Source organism: Hevea brasiliensis, unplaced genomic scaffold (assembly GCF_030052815.1).
Source record: "Hevea brasiliensis isolate MT/VB/25A 57/8 unplaced genomic scaffold, ASM3005281v1 Scaf1, whole genome shotgun sequence".
NCBI classification, from domain to species: domain Eukaryota; kingdom Viridiplantae; phylum Streptophyta; class Magnoliopsida; order Malpighiales; family Euphorbiaceae; genus Hevea; species Hevea brasiliensis.
In genome coordinates, this window is record NW_026614585.1 from 936,477 (window position 1) to 960,732 (window position 24,256).

The 24,256-nt window shown below is 35.8% G+C and overlaps 1 non-coding gene across 1 annotated transcript; it reads left to right on the forward strand.

Annotated features, from left to right (window-relative positions):
• The first annotated feature begins 17,417 nt into the window (after nucleotides 1-17,417).
• LOC131176367 (small nucleolar RNA R71) lies at nucleotides 17,418-17,524 on the forward strand. The gene has a single exon (XR_009146459.1). It is a non-coding gene; the product is annotated as a small nucleolar RNA R71 (small nucleolar RNA).
• Nucleotides 17,525-24,256: the final 6,732 nt, after the last annotated feature.

Consider the following 24,256-nt stretch of genomic DNA (forward strand, 5'->3'; position numbering starts at 1 on the left):
ATGTTTGTTGGAAGTATAAATTTAAATTAATAATGTGCATAAGATATGTGCGGATAAGTTTGTGTATGCTTGGAATAGTGTGTAGAGTGTTTAGTAAATTCAATGTATTTAGAATATAGTGTCTACTAAATATAACCTATGGTATATGTAATTATGTAGAGGGAGAGATGGATTCTCCATGTTGGCATCTCCATTGACCAAGCGGCTTAGGAAAGATGTGAAATTTCAGTGGACGGATAACTGCCAGTAGTGTAACATCCTTATTTTCGTAGTCCATACATTCTACTGTTCCGACAGCTAATGTCTGTCCCGGAAAGTCGGAATGTCTGGAACTACACTTCGGTGATAATGAACAGACATATAATGATGAAATAAATAAGAAGAAAATGCAAGAAAAATCAAAGACAAATGAAAGAGAGAAAATGAAGCTAAGTTAAACGAGCTGGCAATGATGGGTGACCGTGACAGGAAGGCCATTACAGGCCCGGATCATGGGAACCTCGTAATTTAATTCCTGGACATAAGTAAAGGTCTATTGATATATAATTTTCACTAGTATTTTTAAATAAAAATTATTAATTTAGTACAAATATAAATGAAAAATCGAGAATCAGACAAAAATCGGTTATTCAGAAAAATCGGGAATATAACCCGAAGTGGGGTATTTTGGTCAATTGACACCTAGAGTTTACTTTTGACTTAAATGTCCATGAAAAATAAGTGGTATTATATTTTGAAAATTTAATGAAAAATGAAATTCAAGATAACATGTAATTTAAGGGAATTGGAGGGCATAATTGCAATTAAAGGAAATCTTGAATTAATCTAATTTTTAATTGTGATTAGTGGGGCATTAGTGGAGTATATAAGGACCACTAGGACAGATTTTTCCACTATTCATCTTCTTCTTCATTCTTCTTTGCCGAATTGAAATTTCTCCAAGCTTCATCCATGGCCGCCCCATATACAAGCCTTCATCTACCCATCTTCAAGCCTTGATTTTCATAAGTTCCTTCATTAAACTTAGTCTATACATCATGGGTAGTATAATGGACGCAAAAAGAAGAGGATTTGATGAAGTTTTGGTCAAGCTCAAAAAAAGGTTAGTGCTAGTTTTTCATCCCTTGCTTCATTAAAGTTTGTATTAAGGTTGAGATGAGTTGGATGGTGAAGAAATTTGAAGGATTTGATGAGTTATTGATATATTCAATTTTGGACAGCCATGAAAGTTTATTGTAGTTGAGTTTTTCTTACCTCAAATGGATGGAAACTAAGGTTGAATAACTTAAATGGAGGAAGTAGAAAGTTAAAATCTAAGTATGTGCATGTAGTGCTTGAATTAAGGGTGTGTAATGGAACCTTAATGCTTTGGGCAAACTGCCATTTTTGGCAGCCTATTAAACCATGAATTTGTGTGTGAACATGTAGTTATTAATGAGATATGCTAATGTTAAATTGTGGGCAGCAAGTGTAAGTGATATTGAAGTATGATTATGTTGAAGTGTATGTGTAATATTGACATTGAGATATGTTGAATTTTGGTGGAAGTGAATGTTGAACTTAATGGTGAATTGTGTGCATTGAGCACTTGAATATTCTGCCCAAAATTGTTGCTGGAATTGTGTACAATATATATATGGAAGTGTTATTGATTGAATATTGAAGTAATGAGGAGGAGAAGGAATATCAAATTGGAAGTGTATGTGCTTTGTGCAGATTGTGTATTGAAGGCAGTACCTAAATTAGGCCATAAGTGCCAAACTATGAACCCAATTGGTATGGGGTGAAACTAGACATCAAATAAGCCAACTTTCATGTAGAAATGTTGCCAAAATTCTGCCTAGAAACTGACCTTAAAAATGACCAAATCCGGATTAGCAACCTTGCAACCCAGATTTTTGACCATATGAACAGTAGTCCTTGGGATGACCATAACTCACTCAAAATAGGTCCAATTGACCTAAAATTTTTACCATGGTTAGCTTAGACATAGAGCTACAATTCTTATGAAGACAAAAAAATCCAGAAATGGCCAGAACCAAGTCAAATAGCTTGCACAAGTTCAGGTACCAAAACTTCTAGAACTAAAATTGACCAAATTTTGCACTAAAGGTGCAATCTGTCCAGCTTTAATAAATTGACCATATCTTGGTCTATACAACTCAGAATGACCTGAAATTTTGCACAGAGTGCAATAAGACATAGAGCTACAATTCTTATGAAGACACTAAAACCCAGAAATGGCCAGAACCAAGTCAAATAGTTTTCACAAGTTCAGGTACCAAAACTGCCAGAACTAAAACTGATCAAATTTTGCACTAAAGGTGCAATCTGTCTAGCTTTAGTGAATTGACCATATCTTGGTCTATACAACTTAGAATGACCTGAAATTTTACCCCGAGTGCAATAATACATAGAGCTACAATTATTATGAAGACACCAAAACTCAAAAATGGCCAGAACCAAGTCAAATAGCTTGCAGAAGTTCAGGTACCAAAACTGGCCGAACCAAAAGTGACCTAAAAATGACCTAAGCCTACTATTTTAGTGCTTTCTGTCCAGCATTGGTAAATTGATCATATCTTGGTCTACACAACTCAGAATGACCTGAAATTTTGCCCCGCGTGCAATAAGACATAGAGCTACAATTTTGCTTCTTTGACCAGAAGCTAAAAACCAAGGAAAATAGGACTTTAAGCTAGACCAATCTAGCATACTAAAATTGAAAATTGGTAATTACATAAAATGATGCTTGAAGTGATTTGGCAATGAATGCCAACTTGTGAAAAGGGTAAATTGCATTATATTGACAACATATTGAATTGTAAATTGTGACATGTTGATGCTAGAATCAACCTATCCATGACGCATAAAAAGGTCAAGAATTTTATTGACCAGTGAAAGGCATAAAGATGTATAAACCCTATGAATAAAGAATTAAATATGTAACATTGTAATATGCCCTAATTTGCCTAGTTGACTAGTTTGGATAGGTTGGCATGCCAATAGGATTCTGACAGCTGTTCTGTAAATGACTTTACGTCATACTGTGTTTTATGGCTTATTATGCCATACTATGATTTTAATAGCCTATGGCTATACAGATTGTGTTATTATACTCGGCTTAATGCCTGATTGATTATATGGCTTTTTAGCCACACTATTTGCACACCGGGAGATACTTTGTGACCGATGGTGTGATGGCCCGAGGTACTAGGTACCCAGTGCTAGTGTATCCGTTTATCGATGCAGTCGGTGTATAGGCTACATGGCGATCATTTAAAACATTATTCAATTCAGGAAGCTAAGTTAAGTTAAGTATAATGAAATTTCAGTACAATTAAATTACGTATTGAATGAATGAGTAAAAGAGATTAGCAAAAGAAACATAACAAAAGTATAAATTGCAGAACCGTAGAGACTTGAAATACAATACAGTTAGAATAATTTGTATACTGGGTAGTATTACTGAAAAGTTATAAACTAAGCACTTCCAAAGAGGAACAAACTAGTATATAAGATTGTTGATACTAGAAATACCATACCAAATTAAATTGATTCTTGAGTATCTGAATTATGATTTATTTCTTTCTTTAATTGTATATATTATTTCTTGTTATACTATTGCACCACTAAGCAGAAATGCTTAGCGAGATGGAATTGCTTCCTCGCGCAGGTACTGAAGGTAAAACCAGTAGACTGTCGACTGAGATTTTTGAAGTCCAGATCTGTAGAAGTGTCAGAAGAATTGAAGGTTGTCACCTCCTCAGCAATGCATGTAGATAGGGCTCATATTTACACATGTTATGTATTTTGTTCATTCTAAGTATAATGTAAATTATTTGTACATCCTGTACATGACAAATTTATGTAATTAGTTGGCAAATTATGCAAAATAATAAAATGTAAGAATTTTGATATATGAGTTAAGTATCTGATCATGATGATTTTGATTGAGATTGAGTATGAAAAATTTTGAGACTGATTTTGAGTTGTGAATTTGAGTATATATTGAAATTGTTTTTGGCAGGTTCAGAAGAACTGTTAGTCCAAATTACTGCCGGCACTCTACTGGATTATCATTAAAATTTTTGAATTTTCCAAATTAGTTAGATTTTGATAGAAGTAAAAATAGCCTAAACCTTAAATAAAGTTTTTGAATAAATAAATTAAGAACTGTAATGAAATCATATAAGATCAGGTGCTCCGGCACTCTGTGTAACACACTTTGCTTGGCTACACTGTAGACGGGTGAGGGGTGTTACAAGTAGAGTTTTGATGAATTGAAGAGGTGTTTGACTGAGGCTTCAGTCCTGACTTTACCTACTCCGGGTAAAGAATACATAGTTTACAGTGATGCTTCTCACAATGGGTTAGGCTGTGTATTGATGCAAGATCAAAATGTCATTGCCTATACATCACGCTAGCTAAAACCGCATGAGAGAAACTATCCGACACATGACTTGGAGCTTGCAGGTATAGTGTTTGCACTTAAGATCTGGAGACACTATTTGTATGGGGAGAAGTGCTATATCTATACAGATCATAAGAGTTTGAAGTATTTAGGCACTCAGAAGGAGTTGAATTTGAGACAGAGGAGATGGTTAGAGTTGATAAAAGACTATGATTGTCTGATAGACTATCAGCCAGGGAAAGCTAATGTTATGGCTGATGCCTCAAGTCGCAAGACTATGGCAAGTCTACGGGTTACTCCTTTGTCTATGGTCCATGAGTTGAAATCATTACATTCCAGCTTAGAGATTAATGATGAGGGGCAGACAATAGTTGCATGGTATGTATAGCCAGTGTTGATTAATCAGATCAGAATGGCTGCTCAGAATGATCAGAAGTATCAGAGGCTGTTGGAACAAGTCCGGTAGGGCAAGAAACCATAATTCTCAATAAGAGATGATGGTCTACTGCTACACCAGGGTAGAATGTGTGTTCCTAATGATGTTGATTTGAGGCAGATCATTTTGAAGGAAGCACATGAGTCTCCTTTTGCCATGCACCCTGGTGGCACAAAAAAGTATAGAGGGCTAAAGGAGCATTACTAGTGGATGGGTATGAAAAGAGAAGTGGCAGAATTTATTTCCAAATGCCTAATTTGTCAGCAAGTAAAGGTAGAGCATCAAGTACCCGCTGGGTGGTGTGGCGAATCCGCAAGTATACGGGTCGTCTCAAGTAATAAAGTGATGAATCAAGTATCATTCCCACGAGGATTTGCTATTTGATTACTAAACTATGAATGAAGCGATTATTTGGGCTAATGATTAATGAATAAATGGTAAATGTAAATGAGCAAGGTAAATTGATTAATCCAATTGAAATGGCTAAAGTGCAAACAAATAAATTCTAATTCTAGCTCGCAATTAAACTAAAATTAATAATGGGTAATTTAAGCAAAAGTCTAATTATAGTAAAAGTGATTCCAGAGTTGGGAGTTTATGCATAAATTAATTGGGATTTGTCTTGGGCATTCCAATTTTTAAAAGAAAATAGAGTTTGAAGGAAATTGATTCTAAATCCCTTTGATATCTTTTTCAAGCAAATCAAAGCGTATTCTAAAATAACCAAACCTACTTTCGTATGTATTTGATTATTTTAAAACCCATTAAGTTTTGTAACCAATAATTAATTCCTCTTAAAGTCCTAGTTTATTTCTAAATCTAGGTGATTTTAAGTTCCAATCCTTGATTAACTATCAATGACTTTCACCTTTCGGTCCTTCAATCAAAGATTAACACAATACCCAATGGGTACCAACATTAGGCAAGTAAATCAAGCACACAAGGAAGGAATCAAAACTCATATTTATGTAAAATAAGGAAATACCAAATCCAAATCCACAAATTAATCTAAAACATATTTTCCAACTCTGAAATCTAAAGAAATTACTCACTCATGATGGTATTTACAAGAAATATAGATGGAAGAATAAAGAAAAACATGATAAAAGGACTGAAATAGGAAAACCCAGGTGGAAGAACCAAGGTCTCTGGTTTCTGGAGCTCCAAACTCGTGCAGCAGCTCCTCTTCCTAGAGAGAATGGCGTCTTCTCTCTCTCTTTCTATTCAATTTTTCCTTCCTTTTTGTTTTTCCTCCCCCTTCCTCTTGTGGCAAAAATAAGGAAATGATGAATTTATATGGTCCCTAAAAGTTACCCTAAAAGTAAATAAAAGACAAGGAGTGGATAGGAAATGAGGTGTAAAATTATCCAAGTCAGCAGCACTATTCACGTTCTGGGCATTCTGCTTAGGGTTCGGCTTAACCCTAAGCAGCTTCTTAGCAAATTTAGCCTCTGGTCGCACTGTCTGCTTAAGGTTAAGCAGACCTTCAGCAAATCTCGGCAGACTTATAGTAAAATGGACTTTTCTGCTCATGCTTGACTTGTGTTGCACCTTAAGCATTGCCGCTTTACCCTAAGCATGACCTTAAGCAAGGTCTCAAGCAAATTTCGGCTAGTTTGCTCTTTCAAGGCTTGATATCTTCAACTTTCCTCCATGCTTAAAGAATCCCAAATTTCTTCAAATCACTTCCTAATGCACTCATTGATCCTCAATTTGGCACAAAATCCTATCAAAAATAACAAAATTATAAAAATCAAATATAAAGTCTCTAAAGTTAACAAATAAGATAAAATAAAGCTAAAAACATAAAATACACTAAGATATTAGGGCAAAATGGTTGCAAAACTACCCTAAAATGCTTATATGAAATGAGTGTAACAAATTCCCCCAAACTCAAATCTTTGCTTGTCCTCAAGCAAATTAAAAACAATTAATGCAATTTGGGGTACCTTATCTTAAATTTATGAAAATTACTTATCCAAACTCTCAAGCTTACCTTTAGCCACCAACAAACCATATACCCACTTTCAAGATGCAAAGAATTCAATCCTTACCAAAGTTATCACCGTTTAGCCTTGGGTCAATTATTCATGTCATCAAGCCCAAACCAATTAATCACAAAGACTAATCATGCCTAAATAGACTATAGGGTAATCCATAAACTAAAGTGTCTCAAATAATGATGGAAGTAAATGAATGGATTAATGATATCACAATCCCATAGGCAATTCTCCTATTCCAATCTCCACTAATGTAGCAAAACACTATCAAAAGATCAAAAGGACTTTCAAGGGTTGTAATGGGGCTAAAGGGGGTGATAATGTGGCTAACAAGGAAAGGATAAAGGTAACAAAATATGAGAATAATCAAATTATTAAAAGATCAAGATACACAAATTTTTTTTTATTTAATTTTTTTTTTTTTTAGATGAATCAATTTGGGAGAAGGAACTTTACAACTATTCACCAATGCTAGCATATAATTTTGAAGTTTTTGGAGGGACTACATAAATGACATTGACTTTGAATTATAATTGTCCCTTTCAATTCACCCCCAAACTCATTTTTTTGTGTACTTGGGTGGTGAATTACTTTACATACCATAATTAAATTTGCTAGCCTTTTTACTTTAGCCACTTCTCCCAACTAATTATTATTATTATTTTTTTTAAGTGTATCTATCACTTAAAGAATTATTCTCATGGAGGGTAGGTAAGTGTTTGGGTTTATGGCTAGGCATTAATGTGGGTTCCAAAGGAATAAGAGAGATAAATGTAGGCTCAAATTGGTTCCAAAGGGAAATTTTTAAGTGAGGTTGGCTAAGGCTAAAATATGGGTTTAAAATTCAAAAAATGCCTAAATCATTTCTTTCTCAAGTGCATGCTATGATTTCGCCTTGAAAGGTTTAGAAAGATTGTTCTAGGATTGGTGAGACATCAATTAGCTACTTCTCACCCTAGAGTTTTCTCTAGGCACTCAAAGTCAACGCAATTGATTGGGTGGCCCTTGGCTAAGAAGATATAAACTAAAGCAAGAATCTAATAACTTTGCGCCTATCTAGAACTTTCGATCCATCAAACCCTTCTAAAAGTAAGCTCAATTGCTCTTCAACTATTCACCAATGCTAGCATATAATTTTGAAGTTTTTGGAGGGACTACATAAATGACATTGACTTTGAATTATAATTGTCCCTTTCAATTCACCCCCAAACTCATTTTTTTGTGTACTTGGGTGGTGAATTACTTTACATACCATAATTGAATTTGCTAGCCTTTTAACTTTAGCCACTTCTCCCAACTAATTATTATTATTATTTTTTTTAAGTGTATCTATCACTCAAAGAATTATTCTCATGGAGGGTAGGTAAGTGTTTGGGTTTATGGCTAGGCATTAATGTGGGTTCCAAAGGAATAAGAGGGATAAATGTAGGCTCAAATTGGTTCCAAAGGGAAATTTTTAAGTGAGGTTGGCTAAGGCTAAAATATGGGTTTAAAATTCAAAAAATGCCTAAATCATTTCTTTCTCAAGTGCATGCTATGATTTCGCCTTGAAAGGTTTAGAAAGATTGTTCTAGGATTGGTGAGACATCAATTAGCTACTTCTCACCCTAGAGTTTTCTCTAGGCACTCAAAGTCAACGCAATTGATTGGGTGGCCCTTGGCTAAGAAGATATAAACTAAAGCAAGAATCTAATAACTTTGCACCTATCTAGAACTTTCGATCCATCAAACCCTTCTAAAAGTAAGCTCAATTGCTCTTCAAAGCAACTCTCAATCCTCTAAGGACAAGGTAAAAATTTATTTTTATGATATGCATGATCCTAAAATGAATGCATAAATCAAATTAAAACTAAGTGTAATCTATATGAAGACTATATGCAAATGTATGTGTATAAGTATAGATATGTGTGTGGTATATGTATAAGTGTATGGATTATCTATATATGGATGAATGAAATGCAATAAATGAATGAATGAAAAATTTAAAAATTTTGCAAAAATTTTGCCCTCACCCCCAAACTCAAATGAAACATTGTCCTCAATGTCTAAAATGAATGCAAAGATGGGCAAAATTGTGTAAACTAATCAATTAATGAAATTTATACAATTGGGGATTAAATCAATATAAGGTCAAGAATTCCAAAATTAGCTCAAAGTGATATTAACAATGAAGCTTTAGAGAGAAAAAATGTGAAAAAGTATCCCAAATGTATGAATTTACACTGCTTAAAATATTGCTTGACCTGCTGCATAGGGTAAAGCGAAAGCATAAGCATTGGCAACATACCATAGGCTTAACTGGTGTAAGGGAAGCTGTTACCTCCAACTGATGTGGAACAGTTGCGGCTCAAAGAAAATTTGTGCAACTCATCAATGTCAACAAAATTAGGATTGAAGAAAAGATAAAGTGCAAAAATAATGTGCAAGAAGATGAAAAAGTGTAAAGAAATAAAATCTAACAATTAAATCAAAAATTAAACCAAAAAGCATTCACAGAGTAACTATGTCCATAGCAGAAAATAAAATAAAATTAAATAAAATAAAGTAAACTAAAGGAAAGAAGTGCAAGTATAATCATAAAAACTAATTACCAAAGTATTACAACTAGTACCAAAGTTCGAAAGCTAAAATAAACAGATTACAAAATAAACTTAAAACAGAAATTAAAGTCTGCATCGATCAAGTTACGCTATCAAGCCTTTGTTCTCGCATCGTGGTCCGCCTGTGTTCTGCAGAGGTTCATTGTGATCCAAGCTTGAAGGTTTCCAAGTTTTCTGTTAAGTCTTTCATTTCTTGAAACATGGCTTGGCCCCAATGATATAAATTGTTGTAGGATTGGGCCAGTTTGTTGTAAAGCTCCAGCATTTGAAGTTGATGTTGCTTCTGTTTCTTTTTAAGAGATAAAAATCTCTTTTTAAGTTTCTTTTCTAGCTTCTTCTTTTGGTTAACTCGCTCGACCCATGGCTTCAATTTTGATTTCTAAGTTTTTCAAGGTAGCAAGAATTTCGTGGTGTCGTGAGGGAATGATGGTTGGATGATGAAATTTGTTATTCGGATTCCAAGGATCTTAAGAGGGATAAAATGTCTATTGAAAACTGTGGGGTAGAGGTTGGTTGTGGTTCTGCTGGTGCAAAAGTGGTGGGGTCTGCAGCACCGGTGGTATCGAGGATCTTCTTTATGCAGTATAGGTATGGCCTATTTTCTCACAAACATCCATATGCAAAGAACATTGTCTTTGTCTATATATGATTCCCTAAATCGGCAGCAATTTATATAGACTAGCATCAAAGCTAAATGAGTTTGCTATAGCGATTATATACCCCCAAAAACAATACTACCTTTAGTATGCTTTGTGACAATTTGGTGCCAATGAGTAGCTATGAAATGGGTGTGCTTACTTGTTTTCTCTCCTTCATGCACCACAAGAGAAACAAATCCTCAAAGACCCACAATATCACATCGTGTCCCCTTCCTAAAACAGTGTAAGTAATGAACCTATGGAGGTATTTCAATACATGGTCAACTATCCTAGAGGCTTTTGCAGTCCTCTGTCTATAATAACCCCCAAAAGGTGCAATATCCTTCCGCAATTGAACAGGTCATAAACAGCTTGTCGCCACTCAATGTTTTTATACCGAATCTCGAAAACCAAAAATTGCATTCATAGCAGCCATGTCTAACTCCCTATCAATTCCAGCACATCGAAAATATATCATATCTTTATGTTCAGGCACTGTTGGTTTGAAACTCAACCTTAGGGAACTCAAAAATTCGAGGGTTAGATCCTTGTACACTGGTTCCCTAATTTTAGCAAAATTAGTCCAGCTAACAACATCCAAATAGGCAAATACAAAATCATAAATGCCTAATTCTTTCAAAATCTGCTCATCCATATACTTGTTTGCCAAAATAGTTTTAGAAAGTAATTTCTCATAGGCCTTTTTCATATCCATATCCCTAAAAGCCCAAGGTAATGGAGAAATTACCTCCTCTATAGTATCTGCAGATGACGCAGGTGCTGGAGAGTGTAAGGGAGACTGAGTTATTGGTGATTGGGTCACTGGTGCTGGAGTTTGTGAGGAAGACCTGGTCCTTTTGCTAACTGGTTCAGAGGACGGCTGAGGTGGAGAATTCAGGTCGAATGGAACAGAGGGTACTCGTTTCCGTTTTCCCACAGGGGTTTTCTTAGGTTTACTTGCAGCCTTTTTTGTTTTGCCTTGGGTTTTCGTTTGAGTAGGCACAGGTTCAGGCGCTGGTTCTGGGGAATGGGAGTCGGGAATTGGTGTTTCATTTGGCGGCTCGGATTGCGGCGAGAGGGGAGTCGACGGAATGAGAGGTGGTATTTGGCTTGGGGTTAGTGGTGGTGACTGAGGTGGTGGTGATTGTGGTAATGGCGGCGTTTGTGGTGGCGGTGACTAAGGTAATGGCGGACTGGGGCTGGGGTTAGGGTTTGTGGGTAATGAGGATGGAATACCCATTTTTGATTTGACAGAATGTCGAAGTCTACTGAGTTTGGGTTTGTGGGAAGACCACATTTTAGTTCTTACCATTTTAATGGAAAGGAAGAAACCTTTCGGCTTCCTGTAAAAATTTGCCGGAAGAAATGACGTGAGAAAGGAGTCGATGAGGTTTATTTGGAGTGTGGGCGAAGCTTTTGGAAAATTGGCGAAAGTGCTGGGCCTTTTAAAATGTGGGGTAGACATGTGGTATTCTGGGCCATGCTTAGGGTTAAGCATAAGGTTCAGCAGAATTTGCTTAAGACTCTGCTTGACAAGCAATGTCATCAGCAAGTTTCGGCAGGTTTTGAGAAAAATTGTGGTTTTGCTTACCAAAAACAGTCCAAAAGCTATGGAATGCTATCATGACCCTCAGCAATTACCAAATACACACAAACACCATAAAATTGAGGGATTTAAGTTCATCATCTCTTAGCACTCATCAAACACCATATATTTTCATTTACCTCATGCAAGCATTTTTTTTCAATTTAGGCATCTATTTTGACTACCTTTGTACACATTTAATGAAATGGTCTCCTTTCTTTACTTATACCAAAAGCACATTTTCAGCAGCATTTTGGACAAGTTCCAATCAACCAAGAATTGCAGAAAAAATGTAGAAATTGACCATTTTAACAAAGCATGAACAAGAGCATATACAAGAACTAAAATCATAGACCAAAAATTAGCAAAGCAATTCCAAACAAAAGCATGCAAATTCCTATCAGACTACAAAATTATATATACACTAAAAGGTGAAACTTAACAAACATTATTTTTGCACTTCAATAAAGCTCTCATCAGTCCTAAATATCAAAATTGATCCTCATTCAAGTTGCATTTCACAGAATTTACACAAAACACAAAATCAAACATGTGCTATCAAGTAGATTGCAATATCAGCAATTAGCACAAGTTTAAAGGTGTTACTGTTCACAGGCATTGCATAAAGTGTAGAATGTTGCTTATACTTGCTTCCCTTCAATTCTTTCTTTTTGCCACAAGTGTAACTTGCCCCATCTTCATGAATGACCTACAAAAGATAAACAAATGTCACTTTTGAGATTAATGGGGGTGAAAACTGAAAGTGAAATGAAATGGAAAATTAATGAACTATAAAAGGATACGCTTGGGTTGCCTCCCAAGAAGCGCTTGTTTAAGGTCTTAAGCTTGACCTTCCACTCCAATTCTCCTAAGTATCCCTGACTGGAGAACCAAGCCATGAAACCTCTACAAACTTTTGCGTGGGTTCTCCAACAATATAATGTTTTAATCTCTGCCCATTAACTTTGAAAGTCCCTGAGGTCTCATTGCCTATCTCAACAGCTCCATAGGGGTATACTTTTATAACAGTGTAGGGCCCTGACCATCTTGACTTCAATTTTCCTGGAAATAACCTTAACCTAGAGTTATATAGGAGAACAACATCACCTTCTTGAAATTCTTTCCTCCTAATATGCTTATCATGCCATCTCTTAGTTCTTTCCTTGTAAAGCTTGGCATTTTCATAAGCATCCAATCTAAGCTCCTCAAGTTCATTTAGTTGCAGCATTCTTTTTTCTCCTGCAGTTTTTAAGTCAAAGTTCAGTATCCTTATGGCCCAATATGCTCTATGCTCCAACTCCAAAGGTAAATGACAAGCCTTCCCATAAACCAATCTAAATGGGGTAGTTCCGATAGGAGTTTTAAAGGCTGTTCTATAGGCCCAAAGAGCATCATCTAACTTTAGTGACCAATCTTTCCTCGAACAATTCACTGTTTTCTCAAGAATTCTTTTCAGCTCTCTATTGGAGATCTCCACTTGACCACTAGTTTGTGGATGGTAGGGTGTTGCAACCTTATGCTTCACACCATATTTTTGCAATAATCTTTCAAATTGATGGTTGCAAAAATGAGAACCTCCATCACTTATAATGGCGCGTGGAGTTCCAAATCTTGTAAAAATGAACTTTTTAAGGAATTTAATCACAACTCTAACATCATTAGTTGGAGATGGTATAGCTTCAACCCATTTGCTTACATAATCTACTCCAACTAAAATGTATTTGTGTCCCAAGGACGATGGAAAAGGTCCCATGAAATCAATGCCCCACATATCAAATAATTCCACTTCCAATATATTTTGGAGGGGCATTTCATCTCTCTTTGAGATATTACCCATCCTTTGACACCTATCACATGCATTTACAAATTTCCTCACATCCTTAAACATGTGTGGCCAAAAGAACCCTGCTTGAAGAACTTTTTCTGCAGTCTTTGTCGCACTCATGTGACCCCCATAAAGTGAAGAATGGCAATCTTTGATAACATTCCCTATCTCCTCATCAGCTAAACATCTTCTAATCAGCCCATCTCCACATTTCTTGAACAAATATGGCTCCTCCCAATCATAATCCTTCACATCAAAAAAAAAATTTCTTCTTTTGCTGCCATGTTAGATCAGGTGGAAGGATTCCACACACTAGATAGTTCACAAAATCTGCATACCAAGGGGTTTTTGCATTCATGATTACTAACAATTGCTCATCAGGAAAATAATCATCTATTGGGGGCTCTTTTCCCAGATTGTCTCCTTGTTCTTGCCTCAATCTAGATAGATGATCCGCTACCACATTTTCTACTCCTTTCTTATCTTTAATTTCCAAGTCAAACTCTTGAAGGAGTAACACCCACCTTATCAATCTAGGTTTAGCCTCTTTTTTCTGAAGGAGATACTTGATAGCTGCATGATCCGTGTACACTATTACCTTAGACCCCACAAGACAGACTGAATTTGTCTACTGCAAATACTACTGCCAAAAACTCTTTCTCTGTAGTAGAGTAATTTATTTGAGCATCATCTAAGGTCCTACTTGCATAGTATATTGCATACACCTTCTTATCTTTCCTTTGTCCCAAAACAGCCCCAATGGCATAATCACTAGCATCGCACATTAACTCAAAAGGTAATGACCAATCGGGTGGCTGCATAATAGGAGCAGATATCAAAGCTTCCTTTATCCCGCAAAAGCATTCATACAATTAGTATCAAAATTAAATTCCACATCTTTACTCAATAAATTGGTAAGAGGTTTAGAAATCTTAGAGAAATCCTTGATGAATCTCCTATAAAATCCAAAGATGCCCCAAGAAACTCCTCACTCCCTTCACAGATATTGGGGGTGGCATTTTCTCAATAACTTCTACCTTTGATTTATCCACCTCAATACCCCTGTTTGACATAAGATGTCCCAAAACAATTCCTTCTTGTACCATAAAGTGGCACTTTTCCCAATTCAAAACTAAATTGAACTCTTCACATCTCTGCAAAACCTTAGACAAGTTAGATAAGCATTCATCAAAAGATTTACCATACACAGAAAAATCATCCATGAACACTTCCATAATACCCTCAATCATGTCAGAAAATATGGACATCATACATCGTTGAAATGTAGCAGGGGCATTACATAGTCCAAATGGCATCCTTCGGTATGCAAAGGTACCATAAGGACATGTGAAGGTAGTTTTATCCTGATCATCTGGGTGAATAGGGATCTGAAAGAACCCTGAATAGCCATCCAAATAGCAAAAATAAGAATGATGAGCTAGTCTCTCAAGCATTTGATCTATAAATGGTAATGGAAAATGGTCCTTTCTAGTTGCCTTATTCAATTTCCTATAGTCTATACACATTCTCCATCCAGTTACAGTTCTTGTAGGTATTAGTTCATCATTTTCATTTTTCACCACTGTGATGCCCCTTTCTTAGGTACAACATGAACTGGACTTACCCAATTGTAAAATGTGGTAAATGATACCTGCATCAAGCAATTTCAAGATCTCCTTTTTCACAACCTCTTTCATGTTTGGATTCAATCTCCTTTGTGATTCTCGAGAGGCTTTATGGTCATTTTCCAACAAAATTCTATGCATGCACACAGAAGGATGTATTCCTTTAATATCATCAATGGTATAACCAATTATCCTTCTATGCTTCCTAAGAACTCTCAATAATTTTTCAACCTCACAATCAGTCAATTTAGCACTAACAATCACAGGATATGTAGAATTTTGACCTAGAAAAGCATACCTGAGATTTGTTGGAAGAGGTTTCAACTCTACCTTAGGTGCTTCACCTTTTTCAAACTTTGATGATGAAGTTGTTTCTTGCTTCAAGTTCCCAATCTTTTCAATATCAGCCATAGGCAATGGTGGATTTTCTTCCAAAATTGTAGCATATTCTGCAGCTTCTTCAATCTCATCCCTTTTTTTGATGTTATGAACCAAACAAGCTTCTAAGGGATCTTTAGGATGTTGCTTTTTAAGCACTTCTCTAACCTCTTCATCTATCACATCAACTCTCAAGCATGAGTTTGAATCATCTTTCTTTTTCATTACTTGAAACAAATTAAATTCAACTTTCTCTTCCCCAACTTCTAATGTAAGCCTCCCATTTTTTACATCAATCACAGCTCCAAAGAAGAGCAAGGAAAGGTCTACCAAGAATAATAGGAATGTGTACATCCTCCTCCATCTCCAATACCACAAAATCCACTGGTATGAAAAATTTCCCAACTTTCAGAGGAACATTCTCAACTATTCCAATTGGAAATTTAATAGATCTATCTGCTAACTGTAGTGATATGGTAGTAGGCTTCATTTCTCCAATCTTCACTTTCTCATAGATAGACAATGGCATCAGACTAACACTGGCTCCAAGATCGCATAAAGCCTTATCTATACTGATATCCCCAATGTGACATGGTATGGAGAAACTCCCAGGATCTTTCAGTTTGGGTGGAAGCTTATTTTGCAAAATGGCACTGCTTTCTTCCGTGAGAGCTACAGTCTCAAATTCCTCCAATTTCTTCTTGTTAGATAAAATCTCCTTCAAAAATTTAGCGTAAGAAGGCATTTGTGCTAAGGCATCAGTGAAAGGAATAGTCACATGCAAAGACTTCAATACCTCCAAAAACTTCCCAAATTGTTTATCCAATTTTGCTTTCTGAAACCTTTGTGGGAATGGTAAAGGTGGCATGTAGGCTTTAGGTGCAACATATTTGGGCTCTTCTTCTTTGCTCTCCCTCTCCTTACTTCCTTTTTCTTCCACTGAATTTTCTTTCTCAGCTTCAATTCTAACTTCAACTTCAGTTTGTTCATCTCCTTATCTGCTTTTCTTTTCTTCAACTTTCTCTTCAATATTTTTATCCCCATTCTCCAATATTTTTCCACTTCTCAATGTAATAGCCTTGCAATGCTCCCTTGAATTTTCTGGTTGGCTAGGAAGCTTCCCAAATGCTTTGTTACTTGAAGAGCTAGCTTGTTGAGCTATTTGATTCTCTAACATCTTGTTGTGTGTTGCCATTTGATCCACTTTAGATGCTAATTGAGAAATCATTTCTTGTTGACTTTGATGGCTCACAAGTAGAGTTTCAATCATAGATTCCAATCTAGCTGTCTTGTCTAGTTGTGCTTGTTGTGGTAGAGTTGGAGCAGGTGCATTTTGAGGTTTAGAAATTCCAGGAGGGGGACCTCTATTCTGCTGAAAGTTATGATTTTGTTGATATCCAGAAGGTTGCTGAAAATTCTGATTTTGCCCTTGTCTACCTCCCCAAGAGAAATTGGGGTGGTTTCTCCATGCTGGATCATAAGTTGCAGAAAATGAGTTACCACCTGGTCTTTGATTGTAGTTCCCCACATAATCCACTTGCTCACTTGAAAAATCTTGATTAAGTGCAGAAAAATCTGTTGCACAATTGACATTTGCAGCTCCAATTTCTAGTGTATTACTAGAACATCCGGCTGAAGAATCTACTTTCATGCTTAGCTTGTCCATCTTCCTTGTCAAAGCATCAAACTTAGCATTAATCATATTCATGGCATCAAGCTCAAACATACCAGCTGGTTTCTTGATCTCATTCCTCTCACAACTCCATTGGTAGTTATTATAAGCAATTTTATCAAGAGCAGAAAAAGCTTCATCTTCAGATTTCTCCATAAGGTCACCTCCAGAAGATGCATCAATTGTACTCCTAATAGCTGGTGAAACTCCGTTATAAAAGTGTTGAACAAGCATCCACTTAGGAATCCCATGATGTGGACATCTCCTTTGCAAATCCTTGTACCTCTCCCATGCTTCATACAAGCTCTCATCATCTCTAGGTTTAAAAGAAGTCAGCTCATTTCTTAGCCTAGCTATCTTGCTTGGTGGAAAATATTGAGCCAAAAATGCTTGAGAAAGTTCATCCCATGTTGTGATAGAACCCGGTGGCAAAGAATGTAACCACTCTCTAGCTCGGTCCTTCAGAGAAAAAGGAAATAATCTGAGTCGAATTGCATCATCAGAAACTCCATTTATCTTCAACTTATCACTGATCTCAAGAAAGTGTGCCAGATGCACATGTGGACTTTCACTTGGATTTCCTCCAAATTGTGCTTGTTGTACCATTTGACAGAGTGCAGGCTTCAGTTCAAAATTATTAGCTTTTACCCTTGGTCTTGTGATACTTGGCATGAAATCTCCAATGTTAGGATAGGCATGATCCTTCACAGAGCGGTTGTTATTGTTATTATTGTTGTTGTTAGCCATTTCTTCTTGTAATTGCTCTTGCTCTTGTGCTCTTTCTTGTTGTTGTTGAGCTTTAATTTCAGCTTTTCTCCTCTTAGATTCTGCTCTTAAAGCTTTTGCTGTCTTCTCTATTTCTGGGTCAAAGAATAGATTGATTTCTTCACTTTTTGTCCTTCTCATAAAATAAAGCACCTGAAAAACAAAAATAAACAAATTCTCAAAGTAAAATGGTAAAAAGAAAATAAAATAAAATGCCCAAATTAACCAAACAAACAATTGTTCAATATCAAACAAAAATCAAATCCCCGGCAACGGCGCCAAAAACTTGGTGTGGCGAATCCGCAAGTATACGGGTCGTCTCAAGTAATAAAGTGATGAATTAAGTATCGTTCCCACGAGGATTTGCTGTTTGATTACTAAACTATGAATGAAGCGATTATTTGGGCTAATGATTAATGAATAAATGGTAAATGTAAATGAGTAAGGTAAATTGATTAATTCAATTGAAATGGCTAAAGTGCAAACAAATAAATTCTAATTCTAGCTCGCAATTAAACTAAAATTAATAATGGGTAATTTAAGCAAAAGTCTAATTATGGTAAAAGTGATTCCAGAGTTGGGGGTTTATGCATAAATTAATTGGGATTTGTCTTGGGCATTCCAATTTTTAAAAGAAAATAGAGTTTGAAGGAAATTGATTCTAAATCCCTTTGATATCTTTTTCAAGCAAATCAAAGTGTATTCTAAAATAACCAAACCTACTTTCGTATGTATTTGATTATTTAAAAACCCATTATGTTTTGTAACCAATAATTAATTCCTCTTAAAGTCCTAGTTTATTTCTAAATCTAGGTGATTTTAAGTTCCAATCCTTGATTAACTATCAATGACTTTCACCTTTCGGTCCTTCAATAAAAGATTAACACAATACCCAATGGGTACCAACATTAGGCAAGTAAATCAAGCACACAAGGAAGGAATCAAAACTCATATTTATGTAAAATAAGGAAATACCCAATTCAAATCCACAAATTAATCTAAAACATATTTCCCAACTCTGAAATCTAAAGAAATTACTCACTCATGATGGTATTTACAAGAAATATAGATGGAAGAATAAAGAAAAATATGATAAAAGGACTGAAATAGGAAAACCCAGGTGGAAGAACCAAGGTCTCTGGTTTCTGGAGCTCCAAACTCGTGCAGCAGCTCCTCTTCCTAGAGAGAATGGTGTCTTCTCTCTCTCTTTCTATTCAATTTTTCCTTCCTTTTTGTTTTTCCTCCCCCTTCCTCTTGTGGCAAAAATAAGGAAATGATGAATTTATATGGTCCCTAAAAGTTACCCTAAAAGTAAATAAAAGACAAGGAGTGGATAGGAAATGAGGTGTAAAATTATCCAAGTCAGCAGCACTATTCACGTTCTGGGCATTCTGCTTAGGGTTCGGCTTAACCCTAAGCAGCTTCTTAGCAAATTTAGCCTCTGGTCTCACTGTCTGCTTAAGGTTAAGCAGACTTTCAGCAAATCTCGGCAGACTTATAGTAAAATGGACTTTTCTGCTCATGCTTGACTTGTGTTGCACCTTAAGCATTGCCGCTTTACCCTAAGCATGACCTTAAGCAAGGTCTCAAGCAAATTTCAACTAGTTTGCTCTTTCAAGGCTTGATATCTTCAACTTTCCTCCATGCTTAAAGAATCCCAAATTTCTTCAAATCACTTCCTAATGCACTCATTGATCCTCAATTTGCCACAAAATCCTATCAAAAATAACAAAATTATAAAAATCAAATATAAAGTCTCTAAAGTTAACAAATAAGATAAAATAAAGCTAAAAACATAAAATACACTAAGATATTAGGGCAAAATGGTTGCAAAACTACCCTAAAATGCTTATATGAAATGAGTGTAACACTGGGTTGTTACATCCACTATCAGTATCAGAATGGAAATGGGAGAGAATAACGATGGATTTGGTGATGGGACTTCCTAGGACACAGAAGAGTCGTGATATAGTATGGGTCATTATTAACAGACTGACCAAGTCTGCTCATTTTCTACCAGTTCGGATGGACTACAGTTTAGAAAGATTGGCCAAGTTGCACATTGATGAGATAGTAAGATTGCATGGAGTGCCAGTATCCATCGTATCTAACAGAGATCCTAGGTTCACTTCTAGATTCTGGGGTAGTCTTCAGAGAGCCCTAGGAACTAGATTAAACTTCAGTACTGCATTCCACCCATAGACAGATGACCAATCTGAGAGAGTAATTTAGATCTTGGAGGAGATGCTACGGGCTTGTGTGATTGAGTTTGAGGGTAGTTGGGACACACTTGCCTTTGATTGAGTTTGCTTACAACAACAGCTACCAATCAAGCATTGGGATGCCTCCATATGAAGCTTTGTATGGTAAAAAATGCATAACTCCCCTGTGTTGGGATGAAATAGGTGAAAGGAAGATGATTGGACCCGAAATTTTTCAACAAATTGAGGAAAAGGTCAGGGTGATCAGAGATTGACTTAAGACTGCATCAGACCGTCAGAAGTCCTATATTAATCTGAAGAGAAGGGATATTGACTATGCAGTGGGTGACAAAGTATTCCTCAAGGTTTCCCTTGGGAAGAGAATTATGAGAATCGGCAAAAAAGGGAAACTGAGTCCTCGTTTTATCGGGCCATATGATGTTCTGGAAAGAGTGGGTCTTTTGGCATATCGGTTGGCACTACCTCTAGAGTTAGAAAAGATACATAATATCTTTCATGTGTCTATGTTGAGAAGGTATCGATCAGACCCATCTCATCTACTACCAGTCGAAGAAATTGAAGTAAATCCAGACCTCACATATGAGGAAGAACCCATAGAGATTTTGGCTTATGAGGTGAAACAGCTACGGAACAAGCAGATACTGTTAGTGAAAGTGCTGTGGAACCATCATTCAGGCCAAGAAATTACTTGGGAATGAGAGGAGGACATGAGACGATAGCACTCACAGCTGCTTAGAGACTGATACCATGTAAAATTTTGAGACAAAATTTATTTTAAGGGGGGAAGAATTGTAACACCCCTATTTGCATAGCCTGGTATATTTAACTATTTCGGTGATCGATGTCGGTCCGGATAATTAAGGGGATTAGAACCACATCTAAGACAATTAGATAAGACCTGAACACAAATAATTAGTAATTGCCAATTAGTTAAGTATAAATAAGAAAAACAGAACATAAGAGGTTAAATGAGCCGAGAGTCATAGCGATGGGTGACCTTCTCGGGAAGGATTACGAAGTCGATTTAAACTCAAATTTCGAACCGTAAAATATGACGTTGCAGTCCTTAGGACTATTGCAAACACAGTGGAAAAGAGAAAATCATGAAAAAGAATTGTTAAGCCAGTCAAATAATTAGGTCAGGGATCCGGAAGAAATATTGAATTATTTACAAAACGGGTTAAACCGGCGAGGGGCAATTTGGTCAATTGACCCCTAGAGCTGACTCCTGACCTAACTGTCAAATAAAATAAGAGAAAAGAAAATTTCAAAATTGGGAATTAAATTAAAGAACTAATGGAAAAATAAATAAAAAAAAAAGGAAAAAGAAAAAGTGAAAAGTGATGACATCAAGCATGACATCATGTATGATGCAATAAACATTGTAATTAACAAATTTATTTAATTTAATTTGTGGTCTTCCATAAGGGTTAAATTACATAAAAGAAAGAAAAAAAAAAAACAAAAAGGTCTTATCTTCATCAACAATCCGTCCTCCCTCCCTCACCCATAATCCTCCATTGAAGCTCCTTTTGTGAGCTTGAAAACAACAAATCCCACCATAGAAAAATTACTCACCATGATTAGAGTTTGTTTTAGCAACTAGAAGAGGAGATTGAAGAAGAAAGAAAGAAGAAAGGAAGAGGTTTGAAGGGAAAGAAAATTCTGCATTCAAGGTTAGTAATTCAAACTTCAAACTTTTAGTTTAATTATTGTATTTATAGCTTAATAAACTTAGAAATATGCTTAAAATGAAATGAAAACAAATTTTGGAGGACTAGTTATGGATTTTGGCCAGCTAGGGTTTGGTTGGGGAATGTATGAATTTGGTTGAATTAAATATGTTAGTAAGCTTGTATGAGTGGTGAAGTGATGTTGGTATGCTTGAAATCAATTAAATGTAACAAATTGGTGAATTAGGATTTGGACCTAGGGTTTTGGATGACAAAAATTGGAGAATTGGTCAAATGGTGTGTTTGACCTTGTTTGAGCTGACAAATAGTCATTTGTGACCAATTGTAGTATGTTGGAAGTGTTAGAATTAGGTTTAAATTCAGATTGATTAGGGACATGCTGTAGGCAGTAGGACCAAGGTCCCTTTCAAGGACCAAAACTGAAAATTTACCAACCCAATTGGTGTAAGGCCAATTGGGAATGAAACTAGACACAAAATGACACATTTTTCATTTAGGAATCATGCCCAAAAAGTGACCATAGCATAGTGAACAAATTGGCCAAATCCGGAATTGAGTGTTCTGCCCTGCACAAAAATGACAAAATAAACAGTATTTGTTCATTTGGCCATAACTTGGGCTAGGCAGGTCTAAATAACCTGAAATTTTACCAGTAGAAAGCTGAGATATAGACCTAAAACTTTTATAAGAACACAAACCCAAATTATGCCCTTAACCAAGTCATTTAGCCACCCAAAATTAGTGACCTAAAACTGCCATAACCAAATTAGTGCTCAGAAAATCTGGGTTAGGCCAATCCGGCAGCTATGATTCTGTCACACCCTACCCCTCTGCAAGGCATAACATGATCCCGTAGTATATCTAATGAATTACCAACTTCGTCTACTGATAACCCAATTAAATACACTACAAGGGATTTTAAAAACTTTTCTTACTTCTTTTACAGTGGTGAGCACTATTTACAGGTATTGAAAACCTTTTTGAACTGAAGTGATAGAACTAACACATTTGACTTATTTGGAATTTCTGTAAAAATTTTGGCAGAGTGCCATCTGTATTTTGGATAAAACAGTTCTTTAGGAAACCTGTAAAGAGCACTTCAATATTTTTCCAAATCTCAACTCCAACATTTTTCTCAACACAACATATTTCTCAACTCAAATCCACAGTGATTTTTCAAAGACTGAGATACAAGAAATATAATACAATTTTTATAAACCAAAATAACTCATAATTATTTTACAACTTTAAGGTACAATTTGAATTTACAACTGCTCAAAACCAAAAACAATATGTACATACAGTGGTCATATATTACAGTACAAAATGCAAAATGTTGGTATATTCATTATACCCAGTAATCTCTAGCTGGAGGTACTAGCAGCCTAGTCTGCTGTCCTGTCTGTCTGTCTATCTACGACAGCAATAAAAAGCTATCGCTGAGACAACGTCTCAGTGGTGCACAACATTAACCAAATACATCTTTAAATCACAATTCATAAATCATACAAATAGTGGATACTTAAAACCATAGTTAATTTCAAGATAGTAATTATCAACAAGAATTTAAACTCCATTTCTCAATATCACAATAAATTTCAATAAGTCAGATCATGGTTGAATTGAAAAGACAGTATATGTCAATAAGAGTTTAAATTCATTTCACAATCTCACAATACATATCAATAAATCACACACAGCTTAATCATGTTCCAAAGTTCAATTTGTCCCAAAAGCCGATGGCTAATGAGGTATCCAATTCGTCCCAAAAATCGATGACTAATGAGGAATAACATAGCTAGCTAGCAAAAATATGAGTACTCATCCAATTCGTCCTCAACAGGCACACACCTCAACACTTCAGCTAGAGAGAGAATTCAATTCGTCCCACTAGACAAGCTAGCGAGGAATACAATCAATATACATGATAGCTGTGGTTTCAAACCATTTACAGTGCTTTTCAATTAATAAGTATCCATTAAATATTATTCAAACAATTTTTCACAGTTTCACAATTTAAAACAATAATATACAAATAGTCAAAATTTATTTCAATTGAAAATAATTCAAAAGAAATAGTTGTTGTGCACAAACCTCTGATAACTGTCTCTTGGTCTGGACTCAGTGTTTCCTTCCCTTTTCCTGAGTCTTTGGTAACTGAGAAACACAATTTGAAGTGTTTCAGTACTAAATTAAATTGTCTCTAACGATAATGCTTGATAAGTAATTCACTGAAAGCTATTATTTGCTTAACCACCTAATATACTGACCCTCGATGCGTTCTAGGTAAATTAGGTTTTAGTGTCATTAATATGTCACATTCGATAGTGTTTTAGGATTGGTACACATTACTAATTTCATTTCCTTGTTTAGTGCATTTTATTGCAACTTGCTGGATTCCG